An 11,437-nucleotide genomic window follows, 5' to 3' on the forward strand; every position below is an offset into this window, starting at 1 on the left:
TTTGTAATTCAGTTTTCTCCTTTAACATAGCTATTGGTTAGGGAAGATAATCACAGATTGGATTTAATTGCACCATGAATGCACAAAGAGGTCATAAGCAGTTTATTAAAATTTGTAGGTTGTCATACTTCTACATGACACAGCCCAGTACAAGAGTATACCTGCTGCACGTTATGGTTCATAAAAATTAAAAGCATCATTTTCAAAACCTGGCCTCTGTGGCTGTAGGCACGCACCTTCACTAGGGAGTTGGCGTGACTGGAATCAATGGGACTTGACTGTAAGAAAACCCGCTTGGGACTGCGCAATCTTCTACATGTCTGCTTGGAAGTAAATCCTTTTGTGGCGAAGAGGACATGCTCCTTCCTAAGTACATGTGCATAGAACTGCACGGTCAATTTCCCATGGAACTATTCATGTGCGTGGAAAGTTAGAGAGAAAAAAGAAATTCCTGTACGAAATTATCGTGTAGAGTTTCAATGAGCTGTAAACAGTGGGATAGATCTGACTAAGTCTGGGTGAGAACTTCAAGCCTGGGAGCCTCCAGGCCTCTCGTTTTGGTCCTTGGGACTCTCTCCTTGAATATTTTGGCCCAATTGAGCCCTTGAACTGTAATAATTCCATGAGGGAATACAGTCCTCTGACCGTAAAAACAAAAAGGTTTCCCACTGCTGACTTGTACCATGGAGGCAGAAAACAGTAGGGATCTGAATGGAAGGAAATTGAAAATATTTGGTAGCTTCCTAACGGACATAACGATCTGATTTGTTAAGGCTTGGGTAGGAAAGAAAGTGTTCAAGTGAGTGAGGGGCTTTATTTTCGTCAACTTTAGCAAGAATACTGTCTAGCAGATGATTGATAGTTGCTTAGCCGTGACCAGTGAGTAATGGCCAAGGGGAGATCTGAACCGGTGATTTCTGAGCTTACAGGCTTAAATACTTTGCTGACTTGCACGGCAAACAGAACCCACTAGTGACTTGTGCTTCCTGTTTTAAACACTTTTCTTTTCCCCAGTGGAGGGAGACTCTTGTACGCCACCCCAGATTCATTTTCTCCAGACACAGGGCACTGGAGGTGAAAACCCCTGAGAAAGCTCTATTTGATAACATGTTATTGGTGAGTGAACTGTAATCCTCAAAGTAAAAACACACCATTCAATAAATCATACATAAGCACACAAGAAAGCTACAACTATTTATTTTCCTATTATATTTGCTACTGCTCTCCTCACAAAAGAATGATGGACTCTCCCATAAGCCCATTATTCAGTAAAGGAAATTTCATATCCCCGGAAAAAATTCACACCAGCTGTAGGTGTTCCCAAGGAGTAGTTTTGTGCTAACCCTTGCTGATAAGTGCCATATATTTCATGCCATACAGCCACCTGATATGTTGTAAACTGTAATAAAAACAGGTGTTTTATTTTATTGTGTGTGTGTGCGCGAGTGCGTATGGGTGTGCTACTGTTTGCTCTGTGCAGAATTTTTATTGAGGCTGAAGAAAATGGCAAAGAAATAACTGTATGAGCCTTTCCCTGAGAGGAAATTTACCAACGATATGAGTGCATCTAGTATACCTACAGAGACGCGGGTGGCACTGTGGTCTAAACCACTGAGCCTTGGGCTTGCCGATCAGAAGGTCGGCGATTCGAATCCCCGCAACGGGGTGAGCTCCTGTTGTTCAGTCCCAGCTCCTGCCCACTTAGCAGTTCGAAAGCACGTCAAAGTGCAAGTAGATAAATAGGTACCACTCCAGCTGGAAGGTAAACACCATTTCCGTGCACTGCTCTGATTCCCCAGAAGCAGCTTAGTCATTCTGGCCACATGACCCGGAAGCTGTCTGTGGACAAATGCCAGCTCCCTCGGCCTATAGAGCGAGATGAGCGCGCAACCCCAGAGTCGTCCACGACTGGACCTAACGGTCAGGGGTATCTTTACCTTTTTAGTACAGTGGTACCTTGGGTCAATAACAATTCGTTCCAGAGGTCCATTCTTAACCTGAAACTGTTCTTAACCTGAGGCACCACTTTAGCTAATGGGGCCTCCCGCTGCCGCCACACGATTTCTGTTCTCATCCTGAAGCAAAGTTCTTAACCCGAGGTACTATTTCTGGGTTAGTGGAGTCTGTAACCTGAAGCATCTGTAACCCGAGGTACCACTGTATACCCATGTCCTGTCGCACAACCCAGATGAGGAGAAATTGTTTTGAAGCTGCTTAAGAAAAAGGCTGTGTACACACCATACCTTTAAAACATACTGAAAGCACACATCAGGTATAATAGGTGGAGAGATACCAAGAGAGGATAAAATGCTTTTTATGTATGCAACGACGGCAGTGAGAATGCTACTAGCCCAGAGATGGAAGGAAGGAGAATATCAACAAAATTAAAACGGTAGACGAAACTGATGGAGTATGCAGAGATGACGAAACTGACGGGCAAGATCTGAAACCAGGAAGATCAAGTATTTTTAAAAGACCACTGTAAACAGTTAAAATCACTGGCAGGGATGTAATGACACTTGTAATGTGGAATTAACTATGGTAACTATGGATATACAACAGGTGGACAATGGTAAAAGATGCAGCAAATTTAATCTGATACATGGAACCCATGGAGGGAAGGAAGGAGGTCCGAAGGTTCAAAAGAACCTTTTATTTTAATGTTTGAAATGGTTAAGTTAAAATGTATAAAATTGTGGGGGGAAACCAATAAAAAAATAAAAGAAAGAAAGCACACATATCCCCTCAAAATCCTGGAAAATTGTAATTTGTTAAAGGTTCTGGGAGCTGTAGTTCTGACAGCTATAGTTCCCAGGATTCTTTGGGGGAAGTAGTGGGTGTTAAATGTGCTTCAAATATGTGGTGTGCACACAACTTTAGACCAGACGGTAACTTTCAAAATATATTAGAAATTGCTTTAATTATCACCTAGGCTGTGAATGTTTTCTATGGTCATTCGCAGAAGGTATCCAACTCTATGGTAATAATGGTGGATGAGGTCTAGTAACATGCCTCTTACAGCAGTTCTCAACCTTGGGTCCCCAGATGTTGTTGGACTACAACTCCCATCATCCCTGAGCTCTGGCCTTGCTAGCTAGGGGTGATGGGAGTTGTAGTTCAACAACATCTGGGGACCCACAGGTTGAGAAAGGCTGTGCCTAGTAGAATGTTACTAGATTGAGCTTTGGTCTGATCTGGCAGGGCTTTTCTTAAGTTCTTATTATTCTGCTCAAAGCTGTCAGAAAAGTACACAGAAGTTAAAAGGTAGAATATAAATCACATTTGTGCTACAATATTGTGCACATTTAGCTGGGAATAAGTGTCACTGAACTGAATGGGGCTTACTTGAAAGTGTGTGTGTGTTTAATGTCTAGACTGTTCAACATCGAAATACATTTAAATGGCGAACAATATACAGTACAATAAAACATTACATTAAAAACATGGTTTAAACCACAGCATAAGATCTTAAACCAGGCATAGGCAAACTCGGCCCTCCAGATGTTTTGGCCTACAATTCCCATGATGGGAATGGGATGATGGGAATTGTAGTCCCAAAACATCTGGAGGGCCGAGTTTGCCCTATGCCTGTCTTAAACAGTAACATACTGTGTCACAACATATACCCATTTTGTGCAACGGGTACGAAAAATAAAAAATAAAAATCCAAACTTAGGGTTCAGGAAAAGTCTGGTCAAAAAGATAGGCTTTCAGGAAGCACCTAAAACTGATAACTGAGGGTTCCTCACAAACTGGAGAGGAAAGAATAGACATGCATAGGATTCTTCTGCATATTGTTGACTCCTCAGTAGCACTGAAGACTTTTCCTGCACATTCAGAAGAGTAATTCAGTCCTTTGCACACATGCATACTGAGGTGAAAAAGTGTTTTTAAGTTACAGGTCTCTGTACCTGTATGTACCTGTTTGCTGTATTTGCTTAGGAAGTCTATTCCTGACTTGCTCCAGGACACCTGATAAAGTCTAAAAACAATGATTGCAACAGAACTGTTTTAACGTATACTCCCATAAACTCCAACATTTCTCTGATGAAAATAGGGACGTCCTACTCCATAACAATAATTTTACTACAGTGGTACCTTGGTTCTCAAACGCCTTGGTGCTCAAACAACTTGGAACCCAAACACTGCAAACCCGGAAGTAAGTGTTCCGGTTTGAGAACGTGCTCCATTTTGAGTTACACTTCCAATTTGAGTGCCACACTTCCATTTTGAGTGCTATGCTGAGGTCTGTCTATTTTTGCTATTTATTTTGCGTTTTTCTTCTTGTGGCTCTTTTTGTTTTTGTTTTCCTGACTGTGTGGAACCCAGTTCAGCTACTAATTGATTGATTGTGTGACTGCAGTACATTGTTTACTGCTTTCATTTTATGGATCAATGGTCTCATTAGACAGTAAAATTCATGTGAAATTGCTGTTTTCGGGGTTGTTTTTAAAAGTCTGGTACGGATTAATCCATGTTGCATTACTTTCTATGGGAAAGCGCACCTTAGTTTTGGAACGCTTCAGTTTTGGAACCGACTTCCAGAATGGATTAAGTTTGAGAACCAAGGTACCACTGTATTCATACCCCACACATCTTATTGAGTTGCCCCAGCCACTCTGGGCAACTTCCAACATACATAAAAACATAATAAAACATTAAACATTAAAAAAAACCTCTTTCCTATACAGGACTGCCTTCAGATGGCTTGGAGGTTGGATAACTCCATACCCTCCAACATTTCTCTGATAAAAATAGGGGCACCCTAAGGAAAAGCAAGATATTCCGGGATCAAATCAGAAATTGGAACAGCTTCTCTAAATCAGGGATGTCCCTGGAAGATAGGGACACTTGGAGGGTCTGTACTGCTGTCTTATTGAGTGGGGATGATTATGGGATCATGTCTATTGGTCCTGCCCTCTACAAAACACACAATCTTAGACTGGGTGTGAAGTAGAAACATACAGGCCATAGGTATATGAAATGGATGAACAGAATAGAATGGAATTTTATTATTACGGTCACAGACCAGTTCCGGGTCACTTACAATATCAGGAAAATCATAAAACACAACAGGAATACATTGAATTGCAATTGGGTATAACAGAGACAATTCAGATATAGCGGCAGTTAAAAATGCATATTAAATCTTGATCACTAAAATATAACCTAAAATTATCATTTAAAACCTTAATCATTTTGGTAGTACAGCTTGTTCCCTAAGTGTTATGGCAGTCGCACAGAATTTGGCCACCCTTAGCGTAATCTCTAGATCCTTGTCCTCTACCAGGAGTTTTAGACATTGAAGTTCGGACCCATCCATCCATAAATGGATGAACTTCCTCCATCAACTTCCTCCAGTATTCCATCAACAATTCCCTCAATGAGTTTTGTAGGTGTTTTTTTTTTTTTTTTTTACAAGCCAGGGGGCAGCAAGCTTTTTCAGCAGGGGGCCAGTCCACTGTTCCTCAGACCTTGTGGGGGGCGCGGACTATATTTTTTTGAGGGGGGGAATGAACGAATTCCTATGCCCCACAAATAACCCAGAAATACATTTTAAATAAAAGCACACATTCTACTCATGTAAAAACAGGATGATTCCCGGACCATCCGCTGGCCGGATTTAGAAGGTGATTGGGCCGGATCCGGCCCCCGGGCCTTAGGTTGCCTACCCATAATAGGGTTCAGTTATTGAAATGTGGAGGGTGAAGATGTTAGTGCAAGGTTCATGATTTTTACTGTTTTTGCTTTTGGATTGTTAATGAGTAAAAATTGCAGTTAGATAAAGCAAGAGGTGAAAGAATTAGGGTCTTCCTTTCCCCCCACTCCGCTGCCTGCTTTCTAACTCCCCCCCCCCCCCCGAATGATTAAAGCAAAAGTACACGCATTAGGAGACAGTGAACTTTATCGCAACACAGATTTCTACTCCTGCCAATTACTGAATGTTAGATTCGGTAGTTGTTTCCAGTGAGTTTTGCATCACATTTATTCCCAGTCCAAATCCTTGATGAACAGACCTTGTTAACTGCTAATATCATTCTCCAGCCTGTTCACAGGGTGAGAATAAGATACCATGGCACACGCACTTTGTGTGTTATTGTAACACAAGCTGATGTAAATCATGACAACCTGCTTCATTTTTATAACCTGCTTGAATTGAAACAAGTATTAAATTTTAAAACCCTTAACCCTGGATTCCTTCTAGCATGAGCTCCTCTCCTATAGAACCAAATACATTACTGGCCTGTTTAAAATACCTTTTGTTTTGTAGCTTTTCGTGTTCTTTTCTTTTTTTTAATTTAAGAAATTTTATTGCAAAGTTAAATACATCAATACCAAGCCATACATAAAGAATAATATAAAGAAAAAGAAATAAATAAAGAAAAAAAGCAAAGAAAAGAAGACAGTAAAAGAATAAAGAAAAGTACAATACAATACAATAAACACTATTCAATACAATAAACACTATTTTACAAAATAATAATAGTAATAGATTTCCATCACTCTCACAGCACTTCCTTTCACATTTCATATTTTATCTGTATTTCAGTATTATTTTCATCTTAATATATAGATATGTATATATGTATGTTTCCCCTTTTCCATTCACGAGGTCATTCTAGACACAGCAAAAAAATTACATTAGAACCTTGTCTTTCTAAATAATCATTCAAGCACTTCCATTCCTTCTTGATTGTATTCATTGGCTTTAGTCTTATTATATCCGTCCATTTGGCCAGTTCCAAATATTCACATAATTTACCTAACCAACCCTCTCTGGTCGGTACCTGGCTACCCTTCCAGTACTTAGCTTTTCGTGTTCTGTTTTTCCTCTCTCTCTTTAAATTTCCAATGAGCAGATTTGCTCCCGGTGTACGTTTAATGCAAACATTATACTGATTATGAGTTGCTCAGGAATTCTTTCACGCTTCTGAATAAATCGGAATCTTTTTTCCTCCCTGATTTCATCAATATTATTTATTTTTTTCTGACAAAATATTCCTTCGCTTTAACCTGCTTGATGCCATTCCCTTCTAATGGGTAATCCTTAAAATAGCAGTTGTCTGCAGTATGGAATTATTATCTACTTTAAATGTCAGCTTAGCGAAGTAACACAATTAAATTGGGTTGGAAGTTGCCTTCTTGGGGCCAAGTCTGTAATGACAGTCTCCATTCAATAAATCTGTTACGTATTCCATGCAAGCGAGGGCCTCCGTGGCAAGACAAAAATGATCACATATCATTATGCACATCGATGATCATCGGGAGTTTTTTTGTTAAAGGAGCAAGCACTAATCTTATGCATTTGAAACTGAAATCACTCAGAAGCGAATGGCAGGGCTGTCTCTGCTTTGCAACAGCGAAGAGATTTAATGCCACACTGTGGAAAAATTAAAATTCAGGTCTTGGCTCGGTGAGATGCACAGAAGCAAATTGATGGCCAGAGCGCAGAAACTTCTCATACCTGTCAACATTTTAGCAAACCCAAATGACGGGACAGAGAGAGAATTCACACATGCATGTTCATTAGCTGGTAACTGCAACACCCAGATGAAAATAAGTCACAGATGTTGACACCAAATGTCACCTCGTGTGCAATGGTTCTCCTCCCAGCAACAGAGTTCAGTTAATATACTCAACTGTCACTCATCGAACGTTTAGCAGCAATTGTAAAAATTTTCAAATTAGAGGATTTTACCATGACAACCCCATTCTGAGCCAATCCCATTTTTGCATCCCACATGAAAAAGAAAAAGAGGTGCCAGAACTCACCATGAATGCCTTCTTCTAAGGCAGGTTTCCTCAACCTCAGCCCTCCAGATGTTTTTGGCCTACAACTCCCATGATCCCTAGCTAGCAGGACCCAGTGGTCAGGGATGATGGGAATTGTAGACTCAAAACATCTGGAGGGCTGAGTCTGAGGAAGCTTGTTCTAAGGCAGAGCCAGCCCTACCATTAGGCAGAGGGAGTTCAGCTCAGGTGGGAGAAATGGGGAAAGCAGGGACAGCAGATTCTCCTTCCTCATTCTCCTGGGAGCAGGCTATCCCATTGCCACTGCTGAAGTAAGATTCAGTTATCAGTATGATCAGATACTATATGTGGAAAGGAAAACACCATATTGTCCTTCACCTCAGGCAGCAAAAACTCTTGGGCCAGGCTGTTTTGTTGGGCCGTTTGCAAATTGAGCCAAAGAGAGCCCAAATTAATTACAGTGGTACCTCAGGTTACAGGCGCTTCAGGTTACAAATGCTTCAGGTTACAGACTCCGCTAACCCAGAAATAGTACCTCGGGTTAAGAACTTTGCTTCATGATGAGAACAGAAATTGTGCTCCGGCGGCGTGGCGGCAGCAGGAGTCCCCGTTTGCTAAAGTGGTGCTTCAGGTTAAGAACAGTTTCAGGTTAAGAACAGACCTCCAGAACGAATTAAGTACTTAACCTGAGGTACCACTGTAATTCAAACCACCCCAAATTTGCAACCCATTTGGTGGTATTTACCTGGAGTCAACCCATTGGAAATAATGCTCTTGAATATCACCCATTGTTATATATGCTTATACACTGCCTAGAATACATTGCTTTGTGACTCTTATAAGCCAAGAGTGCATAGAATCTCAGCTGTAGTTCTGATCTGGAAGTTTTAACTTTCTGCATCTCTTTCATAGGAAAATGATCCGAAGGAAATTAGCAAAGATACCTTTAATGTTTGCACTATTTTATATCAGATCTCCAATGCATGATAGCAACAACAAAATTTAAGAGGTTTCATATGCATGCGTTTCAGTTTTCTACTTTGTCTGTATATTCTCAGTTAAGCCACTCTTATGAATTCTGCTTGCAAGATCTTAAGCCTTGTATAGTTTGCATCTTGTTTGATTTGCAAAGAGGCAGGGCTCTAGTAAAGTTTTTCAATGAAGCACACATCTCAGGTTCTGTCCTGCAAGGATTATTACAGCTGAGAGCAACACAGTACAGTCTCCCGCCATAGCCTCACAAGTTGTGAGTCACAATACAAAGGGATAGCCCAATGAACACACTTCATGAGCCCAACATAGAAGCAATACATGAAAAATGAGACAACTGTGAGGTCTGTGTATATGTGCAAGGGAGTGGGGGGTGATTTTCATCATTCCCCAACCTGCTGCCTTCCAGATGTTGAATTCCAACTCTGATGGAGTCCCATGGCTAACGCTGGAGGGCACCTGGTTTGGAAACACAGGTTTGGCATACGAGGATCGGCTCAGAACAACAGACGTTTTTCATTATTTGGAGCCATTGTTTTGAGGCATATGGATCAGGTTTAAGTTCCTTGCAAGTCCCCAAAAGCAGTGTTTTAAAAACCAAGTTCATTAGTAGGCTTTCCTGCTTAACAGTGGCAGAAATGTGGCCCGTATAATGATCATGCATTTTCAAATAAAAAATACCATGGTACTATTTTCAGTGACTTCTGTTGTAACATTCTGTGGGCAACGGTTCAAGTATGTCTAAACAAGAAAGATAATGTCCTCTCTACAAAACAGTGCAGCATTTGTACGGCAAAGAGGAGGTTGTAACGGCAGGCGTTGAGATCTGTAAATCTTTTTCATGCCATAAACAACACATTTTCATGTTGGCACAATGTTAATGTGACTGAAAGACCTCTCATTCCTCCTGTGGTACTAACAATGGCTTCCTTACATACATCTAACAGCACACCAGTGGCATTTCCTTACAATAACTTTGTAGGTTTTAGGTAGTAATATTGTCCACATGTAAAACAATGGAGATGAAAGTCCAGAAAGGATAAAGCCACTTGTTTCCAAAAAGTTATCCAGGCATGGATACCAAAATGGTTAATGAAGTGTACCTGTAGTGATTCATGTTGAAAATTATAATCTCAGAAGCCCCTTTTCAAAGCATACTAATGGGACCTCCAGACTGTTGCTGTTTTGTGGGAGGCATTCAAGTGCATACTGGATATGTTCATTTGCATAGTTAAACTGCATTGAAGCACTCTTGTCCCAGGACATCTGATAGACAATCCCTAAACCCATACTTTTTCTTCCTCTTTTTTTGCAATTAGTAAAATGACATTGAAACACAATGAAAAGTGTGAGGTGCACAAATGATTATCAAGAACAGAGGCGCCAGGTTTTCCCCAAGATCAAGGGGGCCCAGCGCATGGGGTGCATGTGCAATGTCACACATGTGGCACACATCACGTGCATGTGATGTCATGCATGGCACATGCAGTGTCATGTCTTGTCATCTGAAGGAGGCCAAGTGCTCTGGAGGAGCCGGTCCTGAAGCTGTGATGTATGCCAGGCCTCCTCAATACTGAGGGTTGGTGGCAGAGTATATGCCCGCGTTGCCCAGGGCAGGCGCGCTCCCAAGGAGGGCGTGGTGTGGAGGGTGCCCTCCCAGGATAGCCACTCGGATGCGGGGGGGTGGAGCGAGCCGCCCATGGCAGAAATTCGGCTCGCCGCCCGCCCCAAGCTGTCAAAACGAAGGGGGAAGGGGGGGAAATGCCGCCAGCAAAGCGGCGCAGCTCCCCCCCCCCTTACCCCGAAGGCTCGGGGTAGGCTTGGGAGTCATGGACAGGCGGTACATCAAATGTCACCCCTGTCACGGTCTGGTTTACAGGCGGTCGAAGTCCTAGTGGAGGACGTCAGGACCAGGGGCAAGGCAGTGGGGAGGGAACAGGAACAGGAGTCCAGAAGCCAGGAGTCAGGAAGCCAAGGGTCTGAGGGTCAGAGAGCCGGGAGTCAAGGAGTCAAGGGTCTGAGGATCAAGAAGCAAGGAGTCAAGGAGCCAAGGATCAGGAAACCAGGAGTCAAGGAGTCCAGGGTCCCAGGATCAAGAAGAAAAGAGCCAAGGGTCTGAGGATCAGGAATCAAAGAGTCAAGAAGCCAAATGCAGCAAGGCAGTAAGCGTGTTGCTGTGGCAAAGAGTGAAAGGGAAATGCTGACCTTATATCCCTTCCTGGCTCTTGCCAACAGGTGCTGTGAGTTACCAATCGGCCTCGCCTGTGCAGCCACGCCTTGCCTCTTCAGAACAAACTTAGGAAGGCCCCAGTCCTGCGAAGCCCTACCGGTCACAGGGCCTGGCTCCTGCATGCACACCTGACAACCCCCCTAAGTGAGAGCACGCGGGGCAGGCCACCCCCACCGCCCCCCTTCCTACACCCCTGTTGAAGGTGCCTGGCCCATTTCCATCAAATATTGGGGGGGGGGGGGCGGTGAAAACACGTTAGCCCCCTGGAACTGGTGCGCCTGAACAGGAATATGTGTAAGCAACCCACAAGCAAATCAGGATGAAGGCACACTAAAGAGGGGACATAGCCTGATGTTTGCGAACAATTAACGATAAATAATCAACAAATTTGGAAGAGCCTGAGGAAACTCACAAGGTGATTTTAGCTAACCAGGTGGTATAGCGCTGCTCCCATCCCTGCTGGCC

This window comes from Podarcis pityusensis (assembly GCF_964106645.2).
Source record: "Podarcis pityusensis genome assembly, chromosome: 10".
NCBI classification, from domain to species: domain Eukaryota; kingdom Metazoa; phylum Chordata; class Lepidosauria; order Squamata; family Lacertidae; genus Podarcis; species Podarcis pityusensis.